The sequence below is a fragment of the Symphalangus syndactylus genome, chromosome 6, assembly GCF_028878055.3.
Source record: "Symphalangus syndactylus isolate Jambi chromosome 6, NHGRI_mSymSyn1-v2.1_pri, whole genome shotgun sequence".
NCBI lineage: Eukaryota > Metazoa > Chordata > Mammalia > Primates > Hylobatidae > Symphalangus > Symphalangus syndactylus.
This window is the reverse complement of record NC_072428.2, coordinates 66,479,044-66,499,684: the sequence shown is the minus strand read 5'-3', so window position 1 is coordinate 66,499,684 and position 20,641 is coordinate 66,479,044.

Here is a 20,641-nt window from a genome sequence, read left to right as displayed (position 1 = left end):
ATTAAGATTATGCTATTAAATACAAACTTTTCTCTTCAAAATAGAAACCACACTGCCAGCTTCAAAGGACTATTTACTTCCTCCTACAGGTTACCAAGAATCAGAATATAGGAGCTAAGTTAATCATGGATATCCTTTATTGAGCCCATACTATTTATCATTGTGCTGAAGCAATTTGGATGAATTACTTTATTTAATCCTTAGGACTATTCAAGAAGGAAAGTGTGTTCATTTCTATTTTAAGGAAGAGGAGACTGGTTTCGGTAATTTTGCTTAAAGCCAGCTGGTCACTGGGGAGCTTGAATTTTGATGACTACAGCACACTGAAAGATAATTTTTGGCGACTGAGTGCCAGGTGCTGGGGTAGGCACTAAGAAGAAGCATAAAGAAGCATGTTTACTGCCCTGGAAGAGCCCCCATACAGTCTAAGGGCAAAAATAATAATAATTATTATTATATACTGTGATCACAGGGGAAAAACATAGGCAGCATTCAGCCCTGCCTGGTGGTAAGGGTTGGCGGGGATGACTTCTAGAGATGCTTAATTTCCTCAGGTGGAGAAAAGGGAGATACGGTTGGAATAGTACCACGTAAAAGCATAGAGATGTATTTACATGCCCCGAATACTTGGGTGAATCACAGCAGTGAGGAAGAGGTGAAGAGAAGCATGTGTACAGATAAAACTGTAAACGGTTATGGTAGGTTGGGGCCATAATATAGGGGACCTTGAAAGCCAGGCTGGCCCGTTATATGAGAGAGAGGGAGGGGCGCAAGAGGAGGGGCAAACATACAAATGGAAGCCACGGACCCAGCCCGCCTTTTCCCACCCAGGCCCGTGCTGCTCTGCGAGGGGCCTGGTGCGCATGCGTGCCGACCCTCTCGCCTCTCTACCGCTCCTCCTCCCTCCCACAACCTGTAAGTCCAAGCTCGGCTCATCCATCCCAAACTGCGGCCCCGTGGTAATCCTTGGGGCCTAAGTTTTGCGCCCAGCCTGCGGGGAGAAGTCCCATGGGCAAAGGCCGAACGGTTCTGGAAGCGGGCTGAGGGCCGTTTGGGTATGAATCCCGGAATTCCGGGTACTGGAGTGTGGTCTACAAGGGGAGTGGGCTCCGGGGACTCCACGTTACGTGGGGGAAGAGCGCGTCTGGAAGATCGCGTCGGGAGAGTAGGGCAGGGGGTAGGGGCGCGTGTCCCCTAAAACTCGGGCGCAGGAGAACGAGCCCAGTTGCCCTGGTCTGAGGACGGTACTATTGCAAGCTGTGCTGAGAAGTTTGTGTACTTTTGATCGTTATTTGCCGTTTTGGAGATCCTAAGTCATCAGATATGGGCCATTTTATAAGGTTCACCCTAATGCCCTTTTGAAAAATTTCGAAAGTGGGAAATGAGAGTAGAAAGCCAAAGATAGATGCCTCTGAAGAACAACCGAAGAAGAGCCCACAACATAGACTAAGAGGAACGTGCACCTATCATTGTGTCAGGTGCTTTTCATTCCACCCTCATAACAACTTTTCAAGGGAGGTTCAATTATCGCAATTTTACGGATGAAAAAAAGGGAGACTCAGAGAGGATGATTTGTCCAAATCCAGGAAGGTTTGGAGAGGCAAAAGTGGGTTTTGAACCCAAGGCCCTGGGTATGCCGCCTACACAGGCCCCCACACCTGGTTTAATGCTCACTGTTGCTGTCGCGAAATTCTTATTTATTTTTTAACAAGCGGCCCCATATTTTATTTTTTGTTCTGGGTACTATCAAGGAAGTAGCTGGGCCTGTTTTCTGGCTCCAAAACCCATGCTTTCTCCCAGTATACAAACTACCTTCTTAAGAGCCTTAAAAAGGCATTGTTTTCTTCCTCTGTGCTCCGTGGTGTTTTGTATTCCACTCTGTCAGTCCTCATATTTAATCTGTGACCTAGAGCCACATCAGGGGGTAAGCAACCAGTTTATCTATTATGGTATGTTGCTCTATTAAGTGATGCTTATCACTGGAACAAACTGACAAAATGTAAATCGGCCTCCTCCAAATTACTGCCTTTGAGGGGGAAATTTAAACAACAACACTCTTTTCTAAAGCAGACCTATATCCCTGCTGAATTTTTCTGCGACATCCACAAGCAGTAGCTCTCAAACGAAAGCAGAACAGAGATCCTAAAAGCAAATAATGTATGAGTAGTGCCGTGTAGCTGATAGGTGTGACTTTTTGTTGCCTAAACTGTGAGCTCTTCAGTGTGCCCTAAGGAACTTGTCTGGTTCCAAAAAATTATGAAAGAGAGCTTGAAAAGAGGAGAGCTACAGGAGAAATGAACTGACTGGTATTTTCAGAATACTGACTCTGCTTCAGTTAGAGAAAATGAATTCAAGTTAGTTTGTTCCTAGTAAACAAAAGATTAATAGAAAATATTTGTCAACCTGACTCCATATATTAAACAATGATTTAAAGAAAGTTGTTTGAAGGAGTACCTGCCCAGGTGCCTGCTGTTCTACTCAGCCCTCCTTTCCCCAGATACCCATGAGGTAGCTGTGGCTGAGTCAGGTCAGGGATATTCTGCTTTCCACTATGGCAAGACCAACAGAGCTGGGCAGACTTGAGATATCACCTCTTGGCCCACGTAGAAAAGAGGATGATGACTCTTAACTGCTCCCCTAAAAGCTTACCCTCCCCCTCCAGACAGCTTGTCTGCCAGTGTCATTGGCCAAAATTGGGTCATATGCAAATACCTCAGCCAAGCATCTTCATAGGGCATGTTGCCAGCATGATTGATTTAGACCAATCAGGATCCACCCTGAGATGGGAATGAGTCCAGTCTGTGCCACATAGTGGAAGGGACTACCTGGCAAAGGCAGGGCTCTGCCAGCAGGAATGAAGGAGGATGGATATTGGATGGACCATCAATAGTGCCTTCTGTGCTACATCTATTTAGACTGCCAGAGCCTTATCAGGCAGGGAGCCTTTTTAAATCCTTAATCACAAGTCTTGGCCTCTTAAAAAAGTTATTGGAATTTGGAGAAGTGGCTGAGAATAAGCTTTTCTAATCATTGTGTATTCCTAAGGACAAATTGGATGTTATTTTCTAAACACTAAAAACATTAAACTTAGAGACACCTAGAGCTGTACAGATGAGTCTCCCTACTTGATGGTGTTCTCTCTACAACCTTCTGTATATTCCACTTGGGAAAAATGAATCCAAGAAAAAACTTGTTCTTGCACAGATCTGTCTGCCCATTCATTACACATTCAACTGACTACGGTGCCCTCACAAGACCCTTACTCCCCAGTCCCACAGAGGGACTCCTGCCTTAGCTACTTGCCAGACAGTTCCCACTTGATGATCTAATCCACTCTTATTTGTACTAGTCTAAAATAATATTCACTTTCATGTTTAAGGTTATTCATTACATCATTGTTACAGCAAAAGATTGGAAATAGCTTACATACCATCAATAGGGAACAGGTTATATAAACTATGGATCCTTCACACTTTGGAACACAGTGCAACTGTCAAACAAAAGGAAAAGGAAGCTGTTAATGTATTGATATAGAACTATCTCCAGGATATATGCAGAAAAAAACACAACAAGCTATAGAGCAATATCCATATTATGCTATATTCTGTGTAAGGGGGAGAGGAGGAGAGGGGTATTAGCATGCAAACATTTCCAGCTGCATAAATAACTATTGAGAAAAAAGTTGTTATTAGTGGTGTGGAAACATATAGGGAATGAGGTGATCAGGGATAGGAATGGGAAAGAAACTTCTTAATGTATACCATTTTATATCATTTGACTTTTGAACTATGTGAATATATTACCTATTCAAAATATAGTAAAATTGAAAACAAAAATAAAAGAATCTTCCACATATCTGTTTAACTTCCCAATAAGCTATATTTCTGTTTAGGCAATTCAAAAGCCTGCACATTTTCCCCTCTCCAAGAACTGGGTAGGCACGGCATATTTTAGATAAAGCCAAATATGGCCTGACAGATCTGGGTCAGGACATTCAGCTGGAAGCTGCTGCTTCCACAAATGTTCAACAACATATGGCTAATGACAATATCTTTTTCTTCCCTAAAGAATGCCTCCCAATGATTAGTATTTCTCTCCTAGAGATTTGGATGTGTTAGCTTCTCTCATGGATTTTCACATGTCTGTATAAATCTTAGATTTTAGAGAGCCTGTTTTCTTATAAAGCTTTTAGGCTTTTGGTATTCATTGTTGTTTTTATGCTGACATACCAACAAAAGGTAGTGGAGGTAGATCAGCCATTCTGATCTTTCATTTCTGATCTTTCTGATCCTAATTGCTAACTCATTCACTGAATATATTGCATTAATTTAACAAATATTTATTGAGAGTCTATTAGCCAAGACACTATGCCAAGTGGTAGGATACAATGTGAGCAAGATAGAGACCTCATCTTCACTGACTTTGCATCCTTCTAGATGAGAAACATGCTGAATCAATAGGAGGACATGGAAGTGCATAGCAGGTTCCTCCAGCCTAATGTAGGAGTGATTAGAGGAAGCTTTTCCTGGAAGTGGATTTAAGGTATCTGTAGAATGTGTAAAAACTGTCCAAGAGAAGAGGAAAACATGAGAGTACAGTAGCTTGGAAAGCTTCACAGTACCTCCTGTTCCTGATCAAGAAAACTGCCTTTCCAACAGCTGTACCATTCAGGGCTGCAGAATAAGCAGCTCCAAATAGACTCAAGAGATTCTCTGGCCAGATTAATCCCATTATGCTCACATCCACATTTACCTTAGTCCTTTCCAGAAGTCTGAGCCTTCATAATCTTACTCAATCCTTCCCCTCCCCCCCCACCATTCCCATGCAAACTCTTTGAGAGAGCCCTTTAGAAACTCAGATCTATGATCAGCAAACCAGCTGAAGTATTAGTGCAGTAAGCAAAAGGGTGTATTGGCATAAGACTGCCTAGATTTAAATCCTGACTCTTACTGGGTAACCTTAAATTAGGTCTTAGTGGGTGATGAGGTAACCAGAAAGCTAAAATCTTCAGTAAGGAAGAGATATAAGGATGACATGGCATGAATTTCAAATTGGTATAACGATACAAATCAAAGAATTATCCAAAAGGCTTTAGAAAACAGTATTTTCAATGAATATTCTTTTTTTTTTTTAATTATACTTTAGGTTTTAGGGTACATGTGCACAATGTGCAGGTTTGTTACGTATGTATCCATGTGCCATGTTGATTTCCTGCACCCATTAACTCGTCATTTAGCGTTAGGTATATCTCCTAATGCTGTCCCTCCCCCCTCCCCCAACCCCACAACAGTCCCCGGAGTGTGATGTTCCCCTTCCTGTGTCCATGAGTTCTCTTCAATGAATATTCTTAATGGAGTATATTCCAAGGACAAATAGAACTGCAAAGAAATCTTAGTAAATTTCATTTGTTAGTTTGTTAGTTGTAATATTGGCATTATGTGAACATTTTTCTATATATTGAAGCTAAAGCAAAAAATAATTATGTTAATGTTGCTAAGGAGAAAATTTTCAAGACTTGAATGCAGGTATTTAAAAAGTTAAGTAAAAAATTATTTAATGTTTAATTTGAATTTAAAATACCCGTCTAAACCCCTGAAAGTTTTTCTGTTAAAAAAAAAAAAAATACATATTCCCTAGCTCTGTCAACTGAAAGGCCTAGAAGCAATAAAAATCCAATGCAATGAGCATCCCTAGGGCCTGTTTCTGGCCTCCCAAAACTGTTTTCCACTAAATTGAAGAAAGGCTTCCTGGAGGAGAGGCTGACTTCAGAACTGGTGTAGGAAAAGTACAAGATAAACCTGAAAAATCTAGGTGTGTCAGAAAGCAAATTAACCATCAGAGACTAATGGAGTTCTGTCAAATAGACAAGAGAGCTAAATTGGAAGGGCTCTCAATGGCCAAAGATGAAAAATATATAACCGCAATTGAGTGAAACACTGAATATCATGATACACCCCCCAAAAAGATTAATTACAATTAAAGAGAATTAATTGAACATTTATTCTACTTTGCCTGTTCTCTGTATTTCAGGAAAACAAAATGGATCCTAAGTAATGAAAGTTGCTTTTCACAGAATAATTCCAGATAAAAGTAAAAAGGCATTTTAAAAATAATTGTGTTGTAACCTTGACTGAAATAATTTAGGAACTGATCATCATTAGATGAAACAATTAGGAGAAAGGTTAATGGGGAATTTTGCAGTGGGAGAATTATACTGTCACCACTTGAAAACAATGATCAATCTTAGCATCACTAAAAACAGGACAGCTAAGTATTGTGTGCCTCCTGGTGCAATGCAGTATGCAGAGCAGCACCTCCTAGGAAGTATTCTTGCCAAAAATGTTGAACCTTAAGATAATTAAGCCCTAAGAATTAACTTCCCATTTACAGAAAATATGTGGGCTAGTGGGATAAGTCAACACCACGAGAAAGCAAACAGGCAAATCTAGAATATGGGACATTCAAGAGGACAATTGACCTGGTTTCACACAAAAGGCATTTGGGAAAGGGGGTGGGGGATTGCTGTCCTAGATTAAAAGAAATTTAAGAGACATAACAACCAACTGGAATGTGTAGAATTGTTTGGATCCCGATTAAGTCATCTGTATATAGACATTTTTGAGACAACTGAATGTGGACTAAATGATATCAAGAAATCCATAATAATTTTATTAGTTGTAATCATGGCATAGTGGCTACACAAAAAAATGACTTAAGCCAGGTGTGGTGGCTCACACCTGTAATCCCAGTGCTTTGAGAGGCCAAGGTGGGTGGATCACCTGAGGTCAGGGGTTCGAGACCAGCCTGGCCAACATGGTGAAACTCCTCCTCTACTAACTATACAAAAAATTAGCCAGTTGTGGTGGCTGGCACCTGTAATCCCAGCTAATCAGGAGGCTGAGGCAGGAGAATCACTTGAACCTGGGAGGCGGAGGGTGCAGTGAGCCGAGATTGCGTCACTGCATTCCAGCTGGGTGACAGAGTGACACTCTGTCTCAAAAAAAAAAAAGAAAGAAAGAAAGAGAAAAAAATGACTTTACAGTGAGGCACAGTGGCTCACACCTGTAATTCCAGCACTTTGGGAAGCTGAGGCAAGTGGATTGCTTGAATCCAGGAGCTTGAGACCAGCCTGAGCAACATGACGAAATCTTGTCTCTACAAAAAAAATAGAAAAATTAGCCCGGTGTGGTGACTTGCAACTGTAGTACCAGCTACTCAGGAGGGTGAGGTAGGAGGACCACCTGAGCTACTGGTCGAGGCTGCAGTGAGCCATGTTTGAGCCACTGCAGTCCAGCCTGGGTGACAAAGTGACACCCTGTCTCCAAAAAAAAGAAAAAATGACATTATAGTTAAGGATGTACACTGCCATGTATAGGGATGAAACGACATGATGTCTAGGATTTATTTACTTTAAAATATTTCAGCGATAAAAAAAGATAAAGCAAGTGTGGAAAAATCTTGATAATGTTAAATCTGGATGAAGGGTCTATAAGGATTCTGTGTACTATTCTCTTCGTTTTGTGTCAGAGTACACATTTTCAGTATTTAAGAAATTAAAATGTTTAAAGTTTTGGGGTTTCTAAAGGAGAGAGAAGGAATGATTTGGAATTGACAGTGAGAAGTAAGAGCACAACAGCAAAGTTCTGGCTCTGAGGTGCCGGCTGTGGTGAGAGAGGAAACAACTTCCACTTGAGAAGTGGAGTCCTTGCTATCAGAATATGAAAAGCTTTCTTCCTACCCTTCCAAATCTTTCATGCTCAAACTTCTATGCCTGCTCCCTTTCCCCCACTGAAGCAACAATTCTCAACTTGAGTGGCAGCAACTGTGAGGTTTGATTAGTTAGGACATATACTAGTAATTTCTCACTATTTCAGTTGGTTACAAATGATGGTAATTTTTAAATAAAATATATTCCAGATTAGTCCACAATAGTATAATTCTCATTCAGTTGCATTCAGAAATGCTTTCTTGAGAAGGAGTTAGAGGAGTGGAAATATAATACAGCTAGCACACTGGGAATTGCACATTTCATGCAAATATGTATGTAGTGCTTGTAAACATAATCCAACAGTGCCCTGGACACCGTCAATCACCTGATTTCTTCAATTTTCATCTAGTCATAATGTCCCCTCTTGGCCTCACTACCCCTTACAAATTATACTTCATGGGTAAACAGGCAAACTATAGTAAAATGAGCACCCTCGTCTCTCTACTACAGGCATACCTTGTTTTATTGCATTTCACTTTCTTCTGCTTCACGTATATGGCATTTTTTACAAATTGAAGGTTTGTGGCAACCGTCAGTTGAGCATGTCTATCAGCACCATTTTTCCAACAGCATGTGTTCACTTTGTGTCTCTGTGGTTTGTAACTCACACTATTTCAGGCTTTTTCATTATTAATGTCTCTGTCATGGTATCTGTGATCATTGATCTTTGATACTACTATTGTAATTGTTTTGGGGTGCTATGAACAGCACCCATATAAGATGGCAAACTTAATTGATGAATGTTGTGTGTGTTCTGACTGCCACTGACTGGCCATTCCCCAGTCTCTGTCCCTCTCCTTGGGTCTCCTTATTCCTGAGACACAACAATATTGTAATTAGGTCAATTAATAATCCTACAATGGCCCCTAAGTGTTCAAGTGAAAGAGTTATACATCTCTTACTTTAAGTCAAAAGCTAGAAATGATTAAACTTAGTGAGGAAGGTGTGTTGAAAGCAGAGACAGGCTGAAAGCTTGGCCTTTTGCACCAGTTAGCCAAGTCATGAATGCAGAGGAAACATTTTTGAAGGAAAAAAATTTGAAGGAAATTGAAAAGGGCCACTTCTGTAAACACATGAATGATAGGAAAATAAAACATCCTTATTGCTGATATGGAGAAAGTTTTAGTGATCTGGATAGAAGATCAAACCAGCCACAACATTCCTTTAAGCCAAAGCCAAACTCAGAGTAAGGCCCTAGCTGTTTTCAATTCTATGAAGGCTGAAAGAGGTGAGGAAGCTGCAGAAGAAAAGCTGGAAGCTAGCAGAAGCTAGCAGAGGTTGGTTCATGAGGTTTGGGTATTCTGAAGGAGAGAGAAGAAGAAATGATTTGGAATTAGCAATGAGAAGTAAAAGCACCACAGCCAAGTTAGAGAGAAAAACCCATCTCTGTAACATAGAAGTGCAAGGTGAAGCAGCAAGTGCTGATGGAGAAGCAGCAACAAGTTTTCCAGAAGATCCAGCTGAGATAATTGATGAAGGTAGCTACACTAAACAACAGATTTTCACTGTGGACAAAAAGGCCTTTTATTGGAAGAAGATGCCCTCTAAGGCTTTAGTAGTTAGAGAAGTCAATGCCTGGCATCAAAGCTTTAAAGGACAGGCTGACTGTCTTATTAGGGGCTAACGGGCTAATGCTGCTGGTGACTTTAAGTTGAAGCCAGTGCTCATATTTACCCTTCCAAAAATCCTAGGGCCTTCAAGAACTATGCTAAATCTACTCTGCCTGTGCTCTATAGGTGGAATGATAAAGCCTGAATGACAGCATATCTATCTACAGCGTGGTTTACTGAAACAGCCCACTGTTGAGAACTGCTGCTCAGAGAAAAAGATTGCTTTCCAAACGTTACTGCTCATTGACAACGCAGTTAGTTAAGAGCTATAATTAAGATTTACAAGGAGATCAAAGTTTTTATGCCTGCTTACACAACATCCATTCTGCAGGCCATGAATCATGGAGTTACTTCAAATTTGAAATCTTATTGTTTCAGAAATACATTAAGGCAAAGCTGCCATACACAGTGATTCCTCTGATCTATCTAAGCAAAATAAATTGAAAACCTGGAAAGGATTCACCATTCTAGATGCCATTAAGAACGTTTGTTTGGAAGTTTGGAAGAGGATTCCATCCTTTATGGATGACTTAGAAGGATTCAAGACTTTAGTGGAGGAAATAACTGCAGATGTGATAGAAGTAAGAGAACTAGGATTAAAGTTGGAGCTGGAAGATGTGACTGAATTACTGCAGTCTCATGATAACACTTGAATGGGTGAGGAATTTCTTCTTATGGATAAGCCAAGAAAAATGGATGGTTTCTTGGGATGGAATCTATTTCTAGTGAAGATGCTGTGAACATTGTTTGAATGACAACAAAGGATTTAGAATATTACATAAACTCAGTTGATAAAGCAGCAGCAGGGTTGGAGAGAACTGACTCCAATTTTGAAAGAAGTTCTCCCATAGGCAAAATGGTATCAAACAACATCACATGCTATAGAGAAATCTTTCATGATAGGAAGTGTCAATTGATGCTGCAAACTTTATTGTCATATTTTAAGAAATGCCACAGTCACCCCAACCTTCAGCAACCACTACCTTAATAAGTCAGTAGTCATCAACATTGAAGCAAGACCCTCCACCAGCAAAAAGATTATGACTCACTGAAGGCTCAGATGATTGTTAGCATTTTTAGCAATAAAATATTTTTAACTTAAGGTATGCACATTTGAAAGACATAATGCTGTTGCACACTCAGTAGACTACAGTATAGCGTAAACATTTATATGCACTAGGATACCAGAACATTCACATGACTCACTTTATTATGATATTCACTTTATTGTGGTGGTCTGGAATCAAATCTGCAGTCTCTCCAAGATATACCTGTACATTTATCATTTTACTGTATCTACTCAGAAAAACACTGACCCATTCCCTGCTACCACTGCTCCAATTCTCTGCTATAGAAAATCCAGTAAACGTATATTGGTGCTGGAGTACCATAAAGTCATGGTCTTTGGGGAGGATCTGATAGACTTGGACTCATCTATTCCAATCCCCCTTTCAATGTGCTTTTCTGTATTGCAAAAATGTAAAAGCTGAAACAAAAGAAACACAAAAGCAAACTATATTTGCCAGACTCCTCTGCAGCCATATTTGGAAGGTGCAAATGAGGCAAGGACCCTTGGTTTCCTCCTTCGGCCATTGTAGCTGCCAAGTATATTCTTGTGGAGACATTGGGTTTTTCTGTAACAGCATCTCGATGTCCATTCACTAGCTTTATAGGATGTGGTAGCCAGCCCCTTAAGATAGGCTCTCTAATGATTTTTGTCTCCTACTATTCATGCCCTTGTCTCATCCTCTCCCACCATGAATAAGGTCTGACTCATGTGACCAAAAGAATCTTACAAAAGTGACGGTATATCATCTCTGAGGCTAGGTCATAAAAGACATTGGTGCTTCTTCTTTGGTCTCTTGGATCATTTGCTCTAGGTGAAGACAGCCACCGTGAAGTGTAGACACTCGTACAGCTCTATGGATGGGCCCACACGGAGGAGGAACTGAAACCTCCGTCCATGACCAACCAGTTAGCCATGTGAATGAGCCACTTGGAAGTGGATTCTTTAGCACCATTCAAGCCTTCCAGAGGACTGCAGTCCAAGCCAAAATCTGACTAAACCCCATGAGGATTTCAGAGCCAGAACTACCTAGCTAAGCCACTTAACTACCTAGCTAAGCCATTTTCTGACCAACAGAAAATGTGAGCAACAATAAATGTTTATTGTTTTAAACCACAGTAATAAACAAGTGCTTATTATTGGATGTTTGTCCTTTTTTAAGTTTTGGGTAACTTGTTAGGTAGCAATAGATAGTCAATAGTTGGGGTTGAGCCAGGTGCAGTGGCTCACACCTGTAATCCTAACATTTTGGGAGGCCAAGGCGGGTGGATTACCTGAGGTCAGGAGTTTGAGACCAGCCTGACCAATATTGTGAAACCCTGTCTCTACTAAAAATACAAAAATTAGCTGGGCATGGTGGCGGGCACCTGTAATCCCAGCTACTCAGGAGACTGAGGCAGAATCGCTTGAACCCAGGAGGAGGAGGTTGCAGTGAGCTGAGATCAAGCCATTGCACTCAAGCCTGGGTGACAGAGTGAGATTCCATCTCCAAAAAAAAAAAAAAAAGAAAAAAAGAAAAAAGGAATAGTTGGGGTTGAGAATTTGGGGAGCAGTAGTTTTCCTTATCCCTAAATCACAGCTAAAGCAGAGTTTTCTTGAAGTCAACATTCCAGCTGTCTATTTTACCACTTTTCCAACTGGGGCAGAGATAGTAGCTACCAATTAGGCCTATTTGGCAATGTTGTGCTGAGAGGCATTCTTGATAATCCAGTCTAATGCCAACTCCTCCCTCCAGTCTTTCCAATGACTTTTAAAGCACTACATTCTCTGAATTAAATTTCATTCCTCCTAAAATAGCTAAGTTGTTTTCTGTTTCCTGCAGCTGAGCACTGAATGATACAACATGCTCAGCTGGATTCTCGGTGTATTTGGTCAGCCTCTCTTCATCTCCTTTAACAGTTTTACTGAATGGCTGCCATGACAAAGCAGTACACAAAATCAGGTGGTTTGAAATAACAGAAATTTGTTGTCTTGTGGTTCTGGGGGCTAGAAGTCCAAAACCAAGGTATCGGCAAGGCCTTGCTTTCTCCAGTGGCTTTGGGGGAGAATTTTTCCTTGCCTCTTCCAGTTTCTGATGTTTGCTGGCAATTCTTGGCATTTCTTGGCTTATAGACACATCATTCCAGTCACATGGTGATACGGTTTGGCTGTGTTCCCACCCAGATGTCATCTTAAACTGTAGCTCCATAACCCCACATGTTGTGGAAAGGACCTGGTGGGAGGTGACTGAATCATGGGGGAGGGTTTTTCCCTTGCTGTTCTCATGAAAGTGCATAAGTCTCACAAGATCTGATGGTTTTATAAAGGGCAATTTCCCTGCATATGCTCTCTTGCCTGCACTATGGAAGATATGCTTTTGCTCCTCCTTGGCCTTCCCACATGATTGTGAGGCCTCCCTAGCCATGTGGAGCTGTGAGTCCATTAAACCTCTTTTTCTTTATAAATTACCTAGTCTCAGGCGGTTCTTTATAGCAACGTGAGAATGGACTAATACAGTACATTGGTCCTGGGTAGTGGGGTGCTGCTGTAAAGATACTTAAAAATGTGGAAGCAACTTTGGACCTGGGTAACAGGCAGAGGCTGGAATAGTTTGGAGGGCTCAGAAGAAGACAGGAACATGTGGGAAAGTTTGGAACTTCCTAGAGACTTGTTGAATGGCTTTGATCAAAATGCTGATGTGATAGAACTAAGAAGTCCAGGCTGAGGTGGTCTCAGATGGAGATGACGAACTTGTTAGGAACTGGAGCAAAGGTGACTCTTGTTATGCTTTGACAAAGAGACTGGTGGCATTTTGCCCCTGCCCTAGAGATCTGTGGAACTTTGAACTTGAGAGAGATGATTTAGGATACCTGGCAGAAGAAATTTCTAAGCAGCAAAGAATTCAAGAGGAAACAACATAAAAGTTTGGAAAATTTGCAGCCTGATGATGCAGTAGGAAAGAAAAAAAACCATTTTCTTGGGAGAAATTCAAGCTGGCTGCAGAAATTTGAATAAGTAATGAAGAGCAACATGTTAATCACCAAAACAATGGAGAGAATGTCTCCAGGGCGTGTTAGAGAACTTCGAGGCAGCCCCTCCCATGACAGGCCCAGAGGCCTAGGAACAGAAAATGGTTTCATGGGCAGGGCCCAGGGCCCCATGCTGTGTGCAGCCTAGGGACTTGGTGCCCTGCATCGCAGCTGCTCCATCTGTGGCTAAAAGAGGCCAAGGTACAGCTCAGGCTATGGCTTCAGAGGGTGCAAGCCCCAAGCCTTGGCGGCTTCCACGTGATATTGAGCCTGTGGGTGCACAGAAGTCAATTGGGGTTTGGCAACCTCCACCTAGATTTTAGAGGATGTATGGAAACACTTGGCTGTCCAGGCATAGGTTTGCTGCAGGAGTGGGGCTCCCATGGAGAACCTCTGCTAGGGCAGTGCAGAAGGGAAGTGTGGGTTCAGAATTCTCACACAGAGTCCACACTGGGGCACTGCCTAGTGGAGCTGTGAGAAGAGGGTCACCATCCTCCAGACCCCAGAATGGTAGATCTATCAACAGCTTGCACTGTGCACCTGGAAAAGCTGCAGTCAATGCTGGCCCATGAAAGCTGCCAGGGCGGGGGCCTGGACCCTGCAGAGCCACAGGGATGGAGCTGCCCAAGACCGTGGGAACCCACCTCTTGCGTCAGTGTGACTTGGGTGTGAGACATGGAGTCAAAGGAGATCATTATGGAGATTTAAGATTTGACTGCCCTGCTGGATTATGGACTTGCATGGGGCCTGTAGCCCCTTTGTTTTGGCCAAGTTCTGCCATTTGGAATGGGTGTATTTACCCAATGCCTGTACCCCCGTTGTATCTAGGAAGTAACTAACTTGCTTTTGATTTTTCAGGCTTATAGGCAGAAGGGACTTGCCTTGCCTCCGATGAGACTTTGGACTGTGGACTTTTGAGTTAATGCTGAATGGGGGACTGTTGGGATGGCATGATTGGTTTTGAAATGTGAGGACATGAGATTTGGGAGGGGCCAGGAGCAGAATTATGTTGTTTGGCTGTGTCCCCACCCAAATGTCATCTTGAACTGTAGCTCCCATAATCCCCACATGTTGTGGAAGGGACCCAGTGGGAGGTAATTGAATCATGGGGGCAGGTTTTTTCTATGCTATTTTCACTGTAGTGAATAAGTCTCATGAGGTCTGATGGTTTTGTAAATGGCAGGTCCCCTACATATGCTCTCTTGCCTACTGCCATGTAAGACATGCCTTTGCTTCTTCTTTGCCTTCCACTGCGATTGTGAAGCCTTCCCAGCCATGTGGAACTGTGAGTCCATTAAACCTCTTTTCTTTATAAATTACCCAGTGTTGAGCAGTTCTTTGTAGCAGTGTGAGAATGGACTAATACACATGCTTATCCTCTACCTGTGTGTCTTTCCATTGTCTTCCCTTTGTGTTTGTCTCTGTGTACAAATGTTTTTTTTTTTATAAGGACAAAAGTCGTGCTGAATTAGAACCCACCCTAATAAGCTAATTTTAACTTTATTATCTCCATAAAAATCTTATGGCCAAATAAGGTCACATTCTAACATACTAGGGATTAGGACTTCGACATGTCATTTTTGAGGGACACAATCTAATCTATATGAACTCCTATCCTCCTCTTCAGTCTCAGCTGACAACCTCTTCTTCTAATCTATCTAGATATTGACACTACATTGTATTCTGGTGCTCCAGCTGAAAAATTTATGTATGCATGCCTCGGGGGATGAGTTGACATTCTTTTCCTATGGTTGGAAAATCTATGGTTAAAGAACTTGAGAGGCTGGGTGCAGTGGCTCACGCCTATATTCCAGCACTTTGGAAGGCTGAGAGGTGGGTGGATCATGAGGTTAGGAGATCGAGACCATCCTGGCTAACACAGTGAAACCCCGTCTCTACTAATATACAAAAAATTAGTTGGGCGTGGTGGCAGGCGCCTGTAGTCCCAGCCACTCGGTAGGCTGAGGCAGGAGAATGGCATGAACCCGGGAGGCGGAGTTTGCAGTGAGCAGAGATCGCACCACTGCACTCCAGCTTGGGTGACAGAGCGAGACTCCATCTCAAAAAAAAAAAAAAAAATAGATCTTATTGTGGGGGGATTAAAGTGTTAAGGGGAAATAAAGAATACAAAACAAAGTATCAATGGCCCTCTACATGTCTTAATTTTCATTTTGTATTTCATGCTTGCTAGAAACTTTCAGGATTTTTCTTCTTTCAAGTTCCAATGAAATGTTTGTGTATTTACAAACATGTAATTAGTCCAGGGACGGCGGCTCACACCGGTAATCCCAGAATTTTAGGAGGCCGAGACGGGTAGATCACGAGGTCAGGAGTTCAAGACCAGCCTGGCCAACATGGTGAAACCCTGTCTCTACTAAAAAATACAAAAATTAACCAGGCGTGGTGGCAGGCTCCTGTAATCCCAGCTACTTGGAAGGCTGAGGCAGGAGAATCGCTTGAACCCAGGAGGCGGAGGTTGCAGTGAGCTGTGATCATGCCACTGCACTCTAGCCTGGGCAACAGAGTGAGACTCTGTCTCAAAAAAACAAACAAACAAACAAAAAACATTTAATTAATTCAGTTGTAAATAGTGTGTATACGAACACATGTCCTATAATTTCTCTTCTTACCCACTCTGCTCCAACCTTTTTGTCTTTAATTCTTAACACACTATTGAGGTTTCAGGTGAAATCTTATTTCCTCAGAGAATTGTCCATTGAGTATCCAATCTAAAATAATTATAGATTTATTTTCAATTGGGTGACCCTTTAAAAAATCTCTGTATAGCATTTTTATAAAACTTTCCTATTTGCTGTCTTCTCCCATTACAAAGTCGGCTCCACGAGAACTTTATCAACCTTGCCTATCATTATATCCACAATGCTTATAATAAGATCTAGCTCAAAGTAGATCGTGTGTGTGCGTGTGTGTGTGTGTGTGTAGAATGACTGAATAAATTATTTTCTTGCTTTGGTCTTGCAATTCTAGACAGATGCAGAATAATGTAGATATGTGAGATGGGTCAAGTTTTGTATAACCTTTAGCTATGAGAAGCTGAACAGATGTTTTTCAAACTGCCTCCCCAATACAAAAAAAACCCAATATACAGGAATATAAAGTTTAGGCTTCTCTCACGATTATCTTAAGCTAGTGAACCTCACACAGTTTTTACATGGCTTTATAGCTCCTTCCCTCCAAAGACTTGGAGTACAGTTGAATCCTGACACATGCTGCAAGTCATTTAATAAAATAGCCATTCATGTTGTTAAAATCTCCTTGTAAAATACAAATAGGAGCATGTTTCTTAATCTAATAAAAATACTAATCTCAAATCAATAGCTAGATAGTAAAGGCATTCCTGTTAAATTCAGGAAAAGACAAGGAAGTTGGCTATAAACACTATTATTAGACATGAATCTGGAAGTGCTATTTTATTACCAGTCAAGATAATAATAATAGTTGCAAAGAAGGAAGTAAAATAGTTATTATATATAAGGTTATGTAATTATTAAAAATTGATAAATAAGCTGAAAATTAAAACAAGAAAGTTTGGTGCACTAGTCAGTTAAAAATTTAACAGAAAAGATAAATAGCTCTCCTACATGGTAACAATAACCATTTAGAAATACAACAGAAGAAACAATCTATTTTATGCAAAGTTTGCATAAAAACTAGGCAAAGTTTGCAGAAAAACTAGGTGAAAGAAATGAATAAATTTAATGCAATTTCCATAAAAATTCTAACTTTTTGAACTTGGAAAGTCTTCTAAAGTTATATGGAGAAATAAATACTTAAGTATAGCTAGAAAATTCTGAGAAAGTAAAAGTAACAAAGAGGGACTTGCCATATGAGATATGAAAATGTAATATAAACTCCAATAAAAAGTGGAGTGATTTTGCTTCTGGAATTGCAGAACTGATCAATAAAATAAAGACCAGAAATAGATCCAAGTGTATGTAAGAATTTAATATATGGCATGTTGGGAAGTCAGTGGGACGGGTATGGATTATTCAATGAATTGATAAGTGGATTTTTTTTTTTGACATAGTCTTACTCTGTCACCCAGGCTGGAGTGCAATGGCGTAATCTTGGCTTACTGCAACCTCTGCCTCCAAGGTTCAAGTGATTCTTGGGCCTCAGCCTCCCAAGTAGCTGGGATTACAGGCATGTGCCACCACACCTGGCTAATTTTTTTTCTAATTTTTTGTATTTTTAATAGAGATGGGGTTTCACCATGTTGGCCAGGCTGGTCTTGAACTCCTGGCCTTAAGTGTTCCACCTGCCTTGGCCTCCCAAAGTGCTAGGATTACAGGTGTGAGCCTCTGATCCTGGTCTTTGATAAATTGACTATTTAAAAATTACAGCCTGAGAAGCAGCTTTACAACTCTACCCCTGGTAAATGATAAAATGATTAAAAAAAAAAAGTTGGAAAATATAAGAGACAAAGGGATGTTTTCCTTATAACGTAAAGAGTTCACATAAATCAAGAAGAAAAAAGACAAACATCTTCCCTGAAGAACATTTTCCCCTACTTCAAAGAAAAATGGGTTAGGGAAGTGAAAATCCTATACACATTAGAAGTCAGTTGGTCATGTGACAAACATTCAACCTTCCAATAATCAAAGAAAAGCAAATCTGTGCGGTTGCGGTGGCTCACGCCTGCAATCCCAGCACTTTGGGAGGCTGAGGCGGGCAGATCACCTGAGGCCAGGAGTTCAAGACCAGCCTGGCCAACATGGTGAAACCCATTTCTACTAAAAGTACAAAAAATTAGCCAGGCGTGGTAGTGGGTGGGGGTTGGAGGCGGTGGGTGGGGGGTTGATGTCTCTCTATGTTGCCCAGGCTGGTCTCGAACTCCTGGACTCAGGCAATCCTCTTGCCTCGGCCTCCCAAAGTGCTAGGATTACAGATGTGAGCCACCACGCCCAGCCAAATCACGTGTATTTAAAACAAAATTTTATAACTTAAAAATATAATCAATCAATCAATAATATTGAATTTTGCCCAAGGGGAAAATAAAGTTGAATGGGATTACCAGCCATACAAAACACCTGTACTCAAGGGAGGCCAGAGTATACATATATCACCTTGAACTGTGTGCTGTTGTACTTTAGCAAAATCATTCCTAACAGAATGTTAAGCAGGACAAGGAGTCTCTTTATTTTTTCTTCTAGATACCACAGGTCATACTTTTTTCACACCTTGAAATAATTGTTTTCATTCAGTTGAGCTTTAGTGTTATGCCTTCAGTCAAAACTGTAGACTTGGCCTGGCACGGTGGCTCACGCTTGTAATCCCAGGGCTTTGGGAGGCCGAGGCGGGTGGATCACGAGGTCAGGAGATCGAGACCACGGTGAAACCCCGTCTCTACTAAAAATACAAAAAATTAGCCGGGTGTGGTGGCGGGCGCCTGTAGTCCCAGCTACTCGGAGAGGCTGAGGCAGGAGAATGGCGTGAACCCGGGAGGCAGAGCTTGCAGTGAGCCGAGATCGCGCCACTGCACTCCAGCCTGGGTGAGAGAGTGAGACTCCGTCTCAAAAAAAAAAAAAACAAAAAAAAACAAAAAAAAACTGTAGACTTTATTCACTCACTCAATAAATATTTGTTGAAGCCTATGCAGTACCAGGCCCGTTTCTCAATATTTAGGACCTGTCAGTGTTCAACTTTCCTGGAACTTGCTTTCTGTCTCTCTAAGAAATACTGTATAGAAGCAGCTATCCTTGAGGATATCTGCTACATTATTCAGTATCCTATAGAGAAGTTTCTTTAAGATTTAAGAACTAGAAGAGTGGTTAAAGAATTCATATATACTTTACTCGTGAACAAAGGAAAATTCATTTCTCTTTTTTGTTTGGGCTGTCAGGAAACAATTTTTAGCCCAACTCAAACAACTGAGTAAGATACTGCATCCATCCAGTTCCAACATTAACCTTTTCCCGTTTCAGAACTCCTTCTCTTCCTAGTTCATCTTTTATTGGCCTTGCTTTTTAAAAATTCACAATATTCTGTTTTACTATATTCTAATGTACTTGTAAACTGCTTCAGATCTGAAATCTCTTGTGGGATGTAAACCTAAATATCTGTATTTGTAAACTGCTTCAAATCTCAAATCCCTTGTGGGATATGAACCTAAATAACAAACAGAAAAGGTCTCTAAAATAAAAGATATGTTTTGAGAATAGAGCATTTCAATGGGAAAACGCATGCCATAGTAAACTATGTGTGTATTCAGGAAGACGAAGGAAGACAAAGAGTTTTAAAGGAAAAAAAAATGAGGATGGTTACACATTGTTTTGAAATAATTATCTTGGCTACAAAGGTCAATAACAAGGGTGACGTCAGTTCAAGGTTGGACAGGCAGTTTCTGGGCAGACATCCTTGCAGAGGTTTTGTATAAGGTCGTGATGGTCTTTGTGCAACGTTGTGGTTTTTATAGTCTTTGTTTTCAGGCATACAAGCATGAGTACCCTCTCTTCATAGCCTTTTCTGGCTCTATTTGTCAGAGTTTTTGTTTGTTTGTTACCCAAATGCAGTAAGTCAGTACTGATTGGATCTTGGCTCAAGTGAAAATATCTACTTATAAAAAATGGCAAGAACAACTGAAGACAATTTTTGTAAGCAATGTTTTATTCTACATTCATTTTGCTTTGGTTTTGATTTTTTTTAATTTACAAATAATAACTGTCATATTCATTGGGTACATAGTGATGTTTCTATACATATGGAATGTAGTGATCAGGTTAGGGTAATTAGCATATCCATTATCCAACTGAGGACATCTAGTATGGCCCAGGTATTAAATAGTATTAGTAAAGGATTGTTAATTTTCTGAAGACTTGGTAATAGTATTATGATTATGAAAAAAAGTCCATATTTTTAGAGATGCCCACTGAAGTACGCAGGGGTGTGGTGTCTTATCTGCAACTTTAGGATGATTCAGCAAAAAAAAACTTACAAGCATTTATGTAAAGATAAAGCAAATATGGCAAAATGTTGTGCTGAACTGTTGAGTCTGGGTATTGGGTGGTATTGAATTAGGGTGGATAAATCTAGAGTCTGTTGTTATTTTTGCCGCTGTTATTATGACATCACTAGAAAGCTGGAATTATTCCCACTCTAAAGCACCCTGAAATCTCGCGACACTACGGCCTGGTGGCGCGCGAAACGCGGTGGGCGGGGCTGGGGCGAA